Here is a 13895-nt window from a genome sequence, read left to right as displayed (position 1 = left end):
GCAGGGCGTGGAAGTCTGAGTCGAACCAGGGCCCGGGCCTGCCAGTCTGCGCCTGCGGTGGGACCCCTGGGCTGGGGGCCATGTCCTCCGAGGTCATCTCCAGCGCTTTACGTGATGGACTCGGAGTAAAGTTAGTTGGTCCCCTGTTGGGCTAAGAAACTGTGGGGAATAAGACACCTGCCTCCAGGAGCCTTTTTCTGCCTGGTCCATAGTTTGGGATACCGCTACTCTAAAAACTTTGAGATGAGGTGAGGCCACACAGTGAGGCCGCCAAGGTGGCGCTTGGAGAAGAGTGTGGCCCGCCGGCTGTGGGCAGTGGGACTCGGGGCCCTCCGCCAGAAGACAGGTGTTCAGGGCCGGAGGGGCATCTGAGTTCTACGTACAGCTCCGTAGTCTCATCGTGGCGGCTTTCTAACTTCTCCGGTGGAGGGTAGGGACTCACACATTTTTGGAAGCCTCTTCTCTTGGGGGTTGAACCCAGCTTTCAAGAATAGTTGCAGCAACGTTTATAAGTAAGAAGCTATGCATCGTTTTCTTCCTCTCCATTCCTCACCTCTGGGTTATTTGATAGAAGGTATAGCCCAAGGTCTCGCTGCTAATTAGCGACTGACTGGGCTACACCACACTGCGCACAGTCAGCACAGCAAAGCCTTGACGTTCAGGAAGAACCACTTTAAGGGATACTGCTCATTAGGGGTCATTTTAAGGGACACGAGGAAATCAATGCTGACCTCGTCTCCTCAGCAGATGGCTTGATCAGCAGTTCTGGGCCACCAGGATACCACTGCAACCTCCATCTGCACTGTGGCTCATTTCCTGCTTTCCTCTCACAGAAGGAAATTAAGTAAAAGTCTTCATTATCATTGGGATATTTTCAGTGCAGTATAAAATATTCTAAAACTTTTCCTCCAGTAAATGGTTTTTATTGCCTCCTTTAGAACTTAGTGGTTAGGCGCACATGGTCCCGAATATCCAGTCTGGAGAGCTGAGTTTGAATTCAGACTTTGCCACTTTTTTGCTGTGTTGATTCTGGGCGAACTTCGCTTTTCCTCTTCTTTATACGTAGGGATACTAATAGCAACCTCCTAGACTGTAAGCTTCTTGAGAGTGGGGACCATGTTCATTTTGTTTACTGAGTTTAAGGCGCATCTAGTATTTTTTATCTGTGACAGAAGGGGCTAAAAATAGCTCTTGAATGCAGTGAAGTAGGAATTGGGTTGCTGGGTTTTTTGGTGTGTGAGATAAATCCTCTAAAATGCTTAGCCCGATGCCTTGCAAACAGTAAGTGCTCCACAGATTTAACTAGCATTATAACGCTCCAAGCACTGTTCTAGGACTTGTGGAAAATAGAAACGGATCAGGTTAAAGCAGAATAAAAACGAGAGAATGATGCACATAAAATCTGTAATGCCAGAGGCCAAATATTAAGATTTTGTTCATAAGCTGTTGTTATAAGATTGATAAAGTGCTATGAGGCTTAGAGGAGAAAGGGATACTTTTCAGTTGGGGGTATCAAGAAAGGCTCGTTAGAGAAGAACGCATTTGAGCAAAGTCTTGATGGCCCAAGAATTAATAACCGATATTTAAAATCCCTGTTAACTGCTTTTATAATGAATGTGGTTTGAACTTTTAACTGTGTCTATGTAACCATGAGCACATATTTAACCGTTTTCTACCTCAGTTTTGTCATCTTTAAAATGGGAATAATAATAGTATATTCCTTATAGAGTTCTGAGAATCAAATAAATTAATACATATAAAATGCTTTGAATAGTACTTGACACATAGTAAATACTCAGTAGATATTAGCTAGTATTATCTTAATCAGACTTCAGCCTTGTCTCCCAATATGTCCTTACTTACCCGATACTATATCCATACCTCATATCACTTGGCTTTCTTCCACAGGATTCTGTTACTACCTCCCATTCCCAATTCCATTCCAGTTGAAGCATTACTTTTTATCAAGTCAGCTTTTTGAAATCTGCTATTCCCAGATGCAGCCTCTGTTTCCATGGCTTTCTTTTTTTTTAATATTGATGTACTCATCCCAATCTGATTTAAATTATATTAGTTATGCTTCATTTTCTTTCAAGGTGGAAATTATTCCTGATTTGTTTCTAAACATCCAGGGCTTGTTAAGCAGTAGGTGTTCATTAGGCATTTGTTGGATTTACTGACTTAATTTTTTATTTAAATAGATCCCTGTTAGGCCAGATAAGAGTTGGCTTCTTGGAAAAAAAAAAATCTACCTACATACTTGAGTGAATATAAGGAATATTCGGTTGTAACTAATTTTTCCAGAATTTAACAGTTAGAAATATATGGAAAGAAGATGCTTGGAATGAAACTAAAGCCTAAAGACTGACATGAAATTAAAATTTTGCATTTATTTTTATATTTATAAACATATTTATATATATCTTTTTAAAAAATGCTTTCAAGGTTTGAACCATAAACCACAGATTGAGAGGATCCTTTTTCTCTTTTTTAAGATTGGATGGAAATAATGATGGAACATGACCTATCATCAGGCCCCATGTGGATCAAACACAGCCCAAGCCAGGTATTCCTTAAAGCCACTGGTGGGACTTGGAAATATAACAGAAAATAGAGGGAGGGAATATGATCAGGAATGTATCTGATCATCAATGGAGAAAGGAACTGTTGATGTAAGTCTTTCATGATTTCTTTCTTCATGAGGTAAATACATTACAGGGAACACATAGAAGTTGTCTAGAAGTTCCCCTTGTATTCTGGGGTATAGTTGAGTTGGAGGACATCTTTATTCCTGGAATCTGTGGAAAGAGATTGGTGCTGTATTTGGGACTTTTTGAGGAGCAGAAAAACCAACTTTAGTGAAGAGAAAATGTAAATTATTTTTCTCTGTGTGAAGAAGGCAAAAGAAGGGTTAAAAACCTATGATGTAAAAGTGGGTATCATGCCAGAGTTAGACAATGATTTATACTGTACATACCAGAGAATGTATAAATCATTTTATTTGACAGGTGGTATTTTTATTTCTTCAACAGACTTAGGGAGCTTTAGAATCATTACAGCTTTGTAAAGTAGTATTATAGACTGAGTTATTAGATCATTCATTTTGCCTGATTACATCAACTCATTGGGTTTTTGGAGAATGAAAGAAAGTCATTATCAAAATTGTCATCTTGATCATATAGATTAAAGAAAATGGATCAAAGTTCTGAGAATTAGCTTTCACAACCTGTTAAAAATTAAAAATTGGAAGTTAAAAAATTGATTGCAGAGCAGGAATGATTAGGGAAAAGTTTTGTCATTTTAAAAACCATCAGAGATTAAAGGAATAGTAATTTTGGTGGATATAAATAGTTGGAATCCGTGTGGAGTTTTAAAAAAACTACCTTATTGAGTTGAGGTATGATTTACCTTATATTACATTATATTCACCTGTTTTAAGTGTATAATTCAATAAATTTTAGTAAATGTACAGAATTTTTGCAGACATCACCACAATCCAATTTTGGAACATTTCCATTACCTGAAAAAGATCCCTGTGCCCACCATATGCAGTTAGTCTCAGGTCCTATCTCTAGAACCAGGCAACCATTATTCTGCTTGCTGTTTCTATAAATTTGCCTTTTCTAGGCAGCTCATATAAATGAATCATACAGTATGTGACCTTTTTTGTTTGGCTTCACTTAGCAAAATGTTTTTGAGGCTCATCCATGTTGTGGCAGGTATCAGTACTTCATTCCTTTGTATGACTGAATAATACTCCATTATATGAATATCCTATATTTTGTTTATCCAGTCACTAGTTGATAGCCATTTTAATTGTTTTCACTTGAGGACTGTTATGAATAATGCTGCTATGAAAGATTAGGTACGAGGCTTTGTGTAGGCACAGATTTTAATTTCTCTTGAGGAGACACTTAGGAGTGGAATTGATGAGTGGTTATGTTAAATTTATGTTTAACATTTTAAGAAACTGCCAAATTGTGTTCCAAAGTGGCTGTCTCATTTTAAATTTCCACAAGTGTTGTATGAAGGTTCCAGTTTTTCCAGACCCTCCACAGTACTTGCTATTGTTTGTTGTTTGATTAGAGTCATTCTACTGGGCATGCAGTAGTAGCTCATTGTGATTTTAATTTGCATTTCTTTAATGACTACTGATGTTGAGCACATTTTCTTGTAGCTATTAGCCATTCCTATTCTATTGTCTATTCAATATGTCTATTCAATAGATGTCTATTCGATGTCTATTCACATCTTTTGCCCATTTTTTTAAATGTTTATTTTTGAAAGAGTGAGAGCTGGGGAGGGGCGGAGAGAGAGGGTGACAGAGGATCCAAAGTGGGTTCTACGCTGACAGCAGTGAGCCCGATATGGGTCTTGAGCTCACACATTGTGAAATCATGGCCTGACCCAAAGTTGGCCACTCAACCAGCTGAGCCACCAAGGCGCCCCAACCTTTTGCCCATTTTTAATCGGCTTTTTAAAAAGTTATTATTGAGTTATAAGAGTTCTTGCTCTGAACAAGAATTCTTGATCAGGTGTATGATGTATAAGGATATTTTCTCAGTCTGTGTCATGTTTTTCTTAATGGTGTTTTTTTGAAACACATCTTAAATTTTTTTTTAAATTTTTTTTTTTCAACGTTTATTTATTTTTGGGACAGAGAGAGACAGAGCATGAATGGGGGAGGGGCAGAGAGAGAGGGAGACACAGAATCGGAAACAGGCTCCAGGCTCTGAGCCATCAGCCCAGAGCCTGACGCGGGGCTCGAACTCCCGGACCGCGAGATCGTGACCTGGCTGAAGTCGGATGCTTAACCGACTGCGCCACCCAGGCGCCCCCATCTTAAATTTTGATGAAGTCCATTTCTTAATTTTTTTTTCTTTTATGGATTGTGCTTTTGGTAGCTAGAAAATCTTTTTGCCAAATGATCTGTGTACAAGTTGGGGAACAAAACATCAGGTCTGCTATGACTTACTTTCTGTTGTGTACAAGTCCTCACATTCAGGCAGTGAATACCTAGGACACGTGCACACCTTCCAGACCACCAAGGATGTGTGAGATTTTATCAAGGTCCACTATGGCTAGCATGCTCCTGGGTCTCACTGTTAAATTTCTGCTGGTCTGTTGCTTACCCCAACCAATACTGCAGTCTCAGCCAGCTGTGATGTTGATTTTCCCTGATTGTTTACCACTTGTTTTCTAAGGTCACTTGTTTCTGACAATACCCTAGGCACCAAATCAAGTCAGTGCCCTCCAACGGTAGAACTACTAATTTTCATGACTTGTCCTGTCTTAACAGAACTACTGTGTTGGTGCTGGGGTCAGGGAAAGGGAGTGGGAACAGCCTCTGTTGTCCCAGAGTCCCACTTTTCTCACAGAGGTTCAGTAGTTTTATTATTTATTTATTTTAAAAATAAATGCTTTCCAAATGTTTATTTATTTATTTTGGGGGAGAAAGAAGAGAGAGAGAGACAGACAGACAGACACACCATGGGTGGGGGGAGGGATGCAGAGAGAGAGAGAGGAAGGGAGAGAATTCCAAGCAGGCTCCACACTCAGCATGGAGCCTCACATAGGGCTAGATCTCAATGACCCGTGAGATCGTGACCTGAGCTAAAGTCAAGAGTCAGATATTTAACCAACTGAGCCATCCAGGTGCCCCCAAAATAAGTGATTTTCAATTTGTTGTGTACCTCTGGTCAATTTCCAAAAAAAAACAAAACAAACAAAAAAAACCCAAAAAACAAAAAGGCTGAAATGCTTTTTTTGACAATTTTGTATAGTTTTTTGTGGCTTTGGACAGATGATTTACTAATCTCCTTAATCTATCATTCTGGAATTACCCCTAGGTAGAGTTTTAATGTCCTAAAAACTGACACCATATATCCTGACTGATGTAGCAGCTTTTTAAAAATTAATATTTAGATCTTACCATTCCCTTCCAATTTTACATCCTTCCTAGCTTTTTAAAACACAATTGTTGACTCTCTTGAGGTTTACTTTTACATATTCTTTTAGGATGAAATTTATGTTTATTCTTTCTATCAGTATTTCTTTTTTTTTTTTAATTTTTTTTAACGTTTATTTATGTTTGAGACAGAGAGAGACAGAGCATGAACGGCGGAGGGTCAGAGAGAGAGGGAGACACAGAATCTGAAACAGGCCCCGGGCTCTGAGCTGTCAGCACAGAGCCCGACGCGGGGCTCGAACTCACAGACTGTGAGATCATGACCCGAGCTGAAGTCGGACGCTCAACCGACTGAGCCACCCAGGCGCCCCTCTATCAGCATTTCTTTATTTGTTCAGTGGTCATTTAAGTCTTTGTTCTATATTGATGTTGGAATGTATTTGCATTTCAGGAAGCTCTCATAAGTCGAGTAGGAAGCCAAATTTCCAGGGTTGGAATTACAACATTTTTGAGTAAACCTTGGTTATATATTCTGGTCTGTGCTAAGTCTATCTAACTATAATTATAGGTGTATCCCATTTTAAGAAATAATAGAAATACATTTAAAAACTTAATAAGTAATATGGTGATTATATTATTTAAAATATGCTGTTCACACTCAAATATTCATATCCTTCAGCTTGTGACTTTTTTCCACTTATACACCATCCTCTTAACATTGTGTAGACAACATAAAATGGTCTACAGAAAAAGTTTCTGTATTTTTTTTTTTTCCTTATGAGACCCAATAGTAACTAAGGCAAAGATGTCCTATTTGGGAGAGATGGGACAGATTGGGGGGATATTGAAAGTTGTGCCTGGTGGCTGTGGACAATGAGCGAGGATCCCAAAGTTGAGATGGCTCAAATTATTATCTGAAGTTGATTATAGGATGAGGCATGGCAGGTAGAGAGGTATGTCACCTTTTGTACTACTCTGTTCCTTGGGCCGGGGAAATTTTCTCTTTATCGTGGACTGGGCAAGATTGGGCATAAGGTGAGTGGGGCAGAGGATGCTTTCATTATGAGGAAGGAGGAGAAGAATATAGTAGCCAAATAGAACATGCAGCCTTGTGGAGAGAGGAGGTGCAAAAAGCTCGCTAGGCTTGACACAGGGCAGAAGATTTCTCTGGCTGATAGTAGGCGTTCTGAGTCAACAGCTAGATCCTCATCTTCCTTTTTGGGTTTTAAGAAAGTAAAAGTCAAGTGAGGTCAAAGGATTATTTAATAAATGTGATAGCCAGATTTGAGGGTCCATTATCTGATGCATAACATGGACAGAGGGACAGAAGGAAACGGACTAGAGAATGTTTCAGACTAATTGGTTTTAGGTGTGGTCCTCTGACTAACTTATTCTTTGACTTAATTTTTGTGCTGACATCTCATTTTATAAGTCCTAGCTTAGTCTCAGTGCTAGCACTTATAAAATGAGATGTTAAAACAAAAATTAAAATAATGGATGTGAAATACTTGGAAAGACACATTGCTACATAAATGTAAGAAAATATCATTGTATAATGCTAAAATATTAAGAGCTACTGCTAAATGAAACTTTCTCATAAGATAAAGCTTCACCAAAATTGCAATGAAAATTAATGGAAAGATGAGGTTTAATTTACCACAGATTTCAATATGCATGTATTGAGTCTATGCTCGCTGAACAGTTGAGGTTCTTGTGTGTTAAAAGTGAAGGACAGATCACTTAAGGGACATAAACCCTATAGGTACCATGATTTTAAAATCCTTTTCTGCTTACTGTGTTTATGATGCTAGTTTAAACTGAGTACATTTGCTTTGTAAGAATCCAAAGGAGAAGATTTTTCCAAAAAAAAGATGATGGTCTGTTTATCTAGGCCCTCCAAAAGCATTTCCTGCCAGGCAGTTGACATGTAGCCTTGGCACAATTTCAGAAAACTATTTGCTTCTGTTTACCCTTCCAGATACAGCATCTCCTAGGAATTGAGATGAGGAATCTCCTTTAACTCTTTTAAACTTTATAAAGTTTATGTAACACTTTTGGGTCTCCTCTTTATGTTAGCACAATGAAAATTCCTGTGTCTTTAAATTCTAAAAAAAATGCCTCTGTTTTAGTAATTGACTAGCAGAGAAGTCAAAGCCTTAAAGTGAATTAACCCAATAAAATGTAATTAGAATATTCCTTTCCCCATATGATTCTTAAGCTAAGTCTCCTTTTCAGAAAACTCAATGCAATTATATCTGAATATATAAAACTTATTAATCATGGGATAAGTGTTAACATTTGCAAAATCCTTCTTCACTAAGAAACAGAACCCACTATTGAGTTTTTCTGAAGAGTATGCTCTGCTTAATTGACTTATAATATTTTTCTTTTTCTTTTCATGTAACATTTCAGAAATATTTTCTGAAGTGAGATAATAGTATGTTTCAAAAATAAAAATTACTCAAAATTTTTATTCCTTTTAGGGAGTCAATTTGTTTCTAAATGTTTTTAATATTCATTATATAGTTAGGAATATAAGAGAATATTATAGCTTTATTGTGACCCCAGAATGCATGCTATTTTAATTAAGTATAAATGTATCTTTGAGGGAATGTGACAGCCAGTGTATTAATATAAAGATGAGAAATTTGAGATACAGGAAAAATACAGTAACTTCAGTACCTACTACAGTTAAATGTTGGCAAATTTAGGTCCTCTCTGCACACTGTTGTTAAATATATTAATTATTACTTACCTTCTTTGTCCTACCAGAATGAACTAAAAAGGATTCTAAAACTCTAGCCAGCACCAGGGTAGGCAGCAGTAGATGAAGAAGGATAAGAAGCTGTGATGACCCCGAGATGAATGGCATGGGAAGGTGGCAAGAGAATAGTTTATGATCAGGCCTAGGCTGGGGAACTGGAGCCAGGTAAGTGGTTCAGATTCAGAGCGTATCCATGATCCAAGGTCAGAAGAAGGCCATGAATTGGAACAAGATGACTACTGAATGGCAAGGATCCGGGCAAGCAACAGATCAGAGACAAAAGTACAGGAGATTGGCATACAAACACCAGTGAGATGGGCAGGTGGGGAATGATAAGCATATGTCCAAAGTTTGGGGTCTCAAATTTAAGGTTGCCATTAGAATTTGTCCCATTAATACTCTGGACAGCATAGATCTCACATTTCCCACCCTCCTTTTCTCTGTAATTTACAAGGTTTCAGACATAGTTGGAAGACATGACCCTGGTTTTCCACAACTCATACTGAAGGCCTATGTGCTGAGATGAATGGCTCCCTGCAATAAGGGAATCAAGAGTCAACATAGTCTAGAGTCTAGAGAGTTCTGTCTTCGAGGCTGGAATTGTAAGGGCAAAATGATTTAGAAAAGATAGGGTCACCATTGTTATCATGCACAAAGAGTTATCTTGGTCTTGTGAATTGGGGACATTGGTCCATTCCATGACTTCTTATCTGTCTTGAAACCATGTTGGTTCCCAGATTACCTGGCCCAGCAACAATCTGGGTACTGACTGACAGCCTCAACCCAATCCTGTGAATCTATACCACCTTAATTTTTAGGACTTCCAGGTATATATTCCAGGGGAAGTAAAGAATAGGAGATCCAGAGTCAGGGTGAAACAAGCAGAATGACTGAGACAGTCCTCTCTGTTAGTCAGGGAACTAGTATCACGGTCCTCTCAGAGACCGAGCTCATCCTCCCCCTCACTGCACTGTCTGTCATGGAGTAGGTCCTTAATAAGTTTTGGTTGAATATTGAATTATTGCAGGGGCCTACAAGTGATGAAAGTAACTTAGTGGGAGGAGTGGGAGAGGAACTCCTGACATAGGCACAGAGCCTGAATGCAGCTTTCATATATGAGAAAGATGAAACTATATTGCTAGGGATGTCCTAGAAATAAATGAAGATACAAAGAAGTTATTAACATACCCATGGTTATAGAGCCATCCAGGGCAGCACTAGAAATTTACCGAGTGTCTTTGTTTTCAGATTTATGCTGTGTACACTAAACAAATGGTTTGTAAAGATTCAAAACAGTGCTTAGGCCAGCAAAAAAAAAAATTTTTTTTTAATTAATATAAAGTTTGAGTAAGTGAAATTTTGAAGATGATGGAATCTAATTGATAACTTCCTTACTCTTTAACCTGTAGATAATCTCCCTTTTAAAAGTGTTCATTATAGTAGTGATTATGCAGAGAAGAAGCCTGTGATGAAAATGTGGTATAAAATTGTGTTCTTTGTTCAGCAAGTTAAAACAAGCTGGTCTGTAAGCAATTATTATCTTCATCAAAATTCCTAGCTCTAATGTTTTGGCTTCATTGGCCCGGCACGTATGCCTTCTTGAACAATTGGATGGATTTAAAACACTTATGAGATGTTTGTGCTTATATCTTAACATAGCATCAGTTCAACAGGAAAGAGAGAGAGAAAAAAAGTAACATTTGGCATTAGGGCATGGTTTTAAAAAGAAAATCAAACCAAAACTAAAGTAAACAAAAATCCCTTACAGCGCTTAAATCCCTGTATACGAATGAGCATTCTTTATTGAGCCTTGTAATGCCTTCAGTAGCCATGCTGTAGTTAGTGTTCAGGAGTGTCTTTCTGTTCCTTACTCTTTAATCACCTAATGTTTCTGGAAAGATTACTGGAGGGTTGGCTACCCGTTACTAACATTTTTATATGGGTGATGCATTCTAAAGAAATCTCTTCTTGCCTTTTTTGCTGTATTTTTGGTTATTCCAAACAACAGCAACAACAAATATATACTGTAATCTAAGGAAACTCTTCAGGTGCCTGGTTGGGTAAGCAGATGATTTAAAAGTGAATTAGCTTTTTAAATTCTGAATTTGTATATGTGTGAGTGACTATGAAGAATGTGCCTTTGGATAAGATTGGGAATGTTTGGTTAAAAATAATAACCTTTTAAGATTAAAAATATTCACAGGTGCATTTTTAAGCTTATATAATTTTTTCTAGGGGGTTGGGTTTCTGTTTACATTCTTTGGTTAGCTAATGATCACATTATCTAATATTTATACTATATATTCTTTTGAAATTACTGTAATGCAACAGCCATTTATTGGGTAGCTGTCATTTACTAGATATTGAAGATGGATACACCTTCAAGAGGTACACATTCTAGCAGAATCAACAGATTGGGTGTCATGGTGAACAATACTTGTGAACAGATGTTCTGGGCTATGGACTGTGCGCTGGGTGCAAAGAGAGGGAGTAATTCATTCTGCCTAGGAGCAGGCTTTACTGAAAAGGTGACCTTTGAGTTGGGCCTATCAAAAGTGTTAACCTTCTTGACATTTTCAGGAAATGACAAGTTATTTATGAGACTGAGCATAATGAAGCCAATATGTAGAGTCTGATAGAAGAGTTAGAAGGAAAAATGTACAAAATTTCCCATAAGGTAGAAGAAAAAGACAATGAGATGGACAAATAAAGGATCAATATAGGAGGTCCAACATATAAATAGGAGTTCTAGAAAGAGAAATTAGAGAAAATTAGGGGAGGAAATCTATGAAAAACAAAACAAAACATTTATTGGAACTAAATCAAGGAATATGAGCCTCCAGATTAAAAGGGCCCACTTTTAATGTGCCTTAGAACAATGTTTGAAAAAGTACCCATATGCAGGCACATCATCATGAAATTTCAGATTTCAGATAGAAAAGATCCTCCAAGCTAGCAGACACAAAAATGCATTATATTTCCCAGCTGCAATACTAGAAAGCATATGACCAGTAGAACAATAACTTCTAAAATCTGAATAAAAAATATTTTTTATTTAGAATTCTTTACCAAACTAAACTGTCAGTCCAGTGGGAGAATAGTTTGAAATCATTTTCAGCCTTGTAAAGTATCAATTTTTTTTTAACCTTCTATGTACCCTTTCTCAGAAACTACAACAGGGATCGAAAAAGAAAGAGGAAGACATGAGATGCAGGAAACAAAAGATCCAACATAGTAGAGTTATTCTTCAAAAGGAATAGGCATGCTTCTGGGATAAGAGATAGGGAGGCAAGCAGATGCATTTTGACATAGTAGAGGAATGTCAAGGAAAGTACACCTCTGCTTTTTCAGCGATGAGGGCAAGGTTGCCTGCTAACAGTAAATGGTTAGAAGTTTTGAAAATATACAAACTTGGGACAGTTGTTGTGGAAAGCAAGAAAAGAATCTTAATCACTAGGAATAATGAAAAAAGGATTGTTGAGCAGTATTCAGTACAGTGAGGCGGTTTGTAGTGAAGCCTGTCAGTTTCTTTTGCACCTTTCAGTAGGTTTTCAGAAATCATAAAGGTACTTTTTGTCAGTCAACTTCAATGCTCTTTATCAGAGATCACTTTTTCCTGAGATGCTCTGAAGATTTGTTTTTATAACACAAACTGAATTTTGGTTGGTAAAGGATCAATTTCCTGATGGTATTAGATCTGTATGCTGGAAAGCTGAGACTCTTAAAAAATTACAATTGGTAGTAAAAATCACACACACACACACACACACACACACACACACACACACACACACACAGAGGTTAGAGTGATAGCTTCCAATGCATCTGTAACCCAGACTTTTTGAGCCCTTAAATCTTGGCTCTTTAAGTCTTGATGACTTGAAGGTTGGTTGATGACTTAGATACTGGGGAGGAAGGAACTAAAGACCGAATGGAATGCTAGTTATTCTGCAAGAAAAGAAAAGAGGAAAGAAAGGAGGAAATAAGATAGATGTGAGTGCTGGGAAGAGGTTGGCCTTCCAGGAGACTGAGGGCAGCTCTGTCCTCTGACTTGAGTGTATCAGCCATGTTTCTCAAGCTAACAGAGATGTTGGGGTAGATTACACTTAACAATAGGGTAGGCACATACAAACTGTCACCCCCATCTTACTGATGTTTAAATTTTCAAAGTCATAACTATGACTATACAAATGGTAATGTGAGTAACTTTTTCATAACTATTTTAACAGAAGCTCTCTAAGCATTTATCATTCCATTTGTTAAGAAAATAGTTATTCTATTATACTGTTTGAATCCACTAAGCATGTAATTTTGGTCATCTCTGAGCTAGACATCTTTTCCTTGACTCTAACCTGCAGTCTAGAATCTCCCATAGAGTTTTTTCAATTGTAACTGCCTAGACCCTACCTCTAGAGATTCTGCATCAGAATCTCTAGACATGTCCTGGACTACAGCATTGCATTTTTATAAACTCCTCAGATGATTTTTCCCCCTGAGGACACATATTTTATTCTTTAAAGAAATATAAAGGAATTGGAAGAGGACTACAGTTCTCAGGTGATTTCTGATGTGCACCAAGGTTGAAGACTATCTTTGTTTCTAATTTACTCAGCACATTGCATCCATAATTATATTCCTGAAATACACATCATGTTACTCTTTTCCTCAAAAGCATTGTCTCTTCATGCCCTTCAGAATAAAATTCAAATTTCTTAGTACTGCTTTTTTAGCCTTCCTAGATCTGACCCTGTGTCAGTCAGAGTAGGTTTAGCCTATGCTGCAATAGCAACCCCTGAAATTTCAGTGGCTTAAGACAATAAAAGTCTATTTCTTGGGGCACCTGGGTGGCTCAGTCAGTTAAGCATTTGACTCTTGATTTTGGCTCAGGTCATGATCTTGCAGTTGTGAGATCCATGCTGAGCATGGAGCCTGCTTGGGATTCTGTCTCCCTGTGCCCCTCCCCTGTTGTCACTCACTGTCTCTCTCTGTCTCTGCCTCTGTCTCTCAAAAAAAGTCTTATTTCTTACTCATATAACATGCCCAGCATGGGTCAATAGGGAGGCACTACTTTATTCAGTGACCCATTCTGCCCCATTGTCTCACATGGCTTTGGATCTGTGTGGTTAGAGAAGAGAGGCATGCACGTCTCTTACTCATTCCTTTTCTTTCTTTCTTTTTTTTTTTTTTTTTTTTATGTAGGCTCAACATCCAACATGGGGCTTG

General features: G+C 38.0%; 1 protein-coding gene across 3 annotated transcripts in view; it reads left to right on the top strand.

Annotated features, from left to right (window-relative positions):
* The first annotated feature begins 49 nt into the window (after nt 1–49).
* The window catches only part of DENND2B (DENN domain containing 2B), a 185499-nt gene continuing 171653 nt past the window's right edge, over nt 50–13895 (top strand). For all 3 annotated transcript variants that reach the window (XM_043580583.1, XM_043580580.1, XM_043580578.1), the window contains exons 1-2: nt 50–512; nt 2496–2566. The gene's annotated coding sequence lies outside the window, so the exon portion shown is untranslated. The remainder of the gene's footprint in view (nt 513–2495; nt 2567–13895) is intronic.

This window comes from Prionailurus bengalensis, chromosome D1, assembly GCF_016509475.1.
Source record: "Prionailurus bengalensis isolate Pbe53 chromosome D1, Fcat_Pben_1.1_paternal_pri, whole genome shotgun sequence".
In the NCBI taxonomy this organism is placed as follows: Eukaryota; Metazoa; Chordata; class Mammalia; order Carnivora; family Felidae; genus Prionailurus; species Prionailurus bengalensis.
The sequence above is the reverse complement of the archived record's forward strand: the minus strand, read 5'-3'. Positions and strand labels throughout refer to the sequence as shown.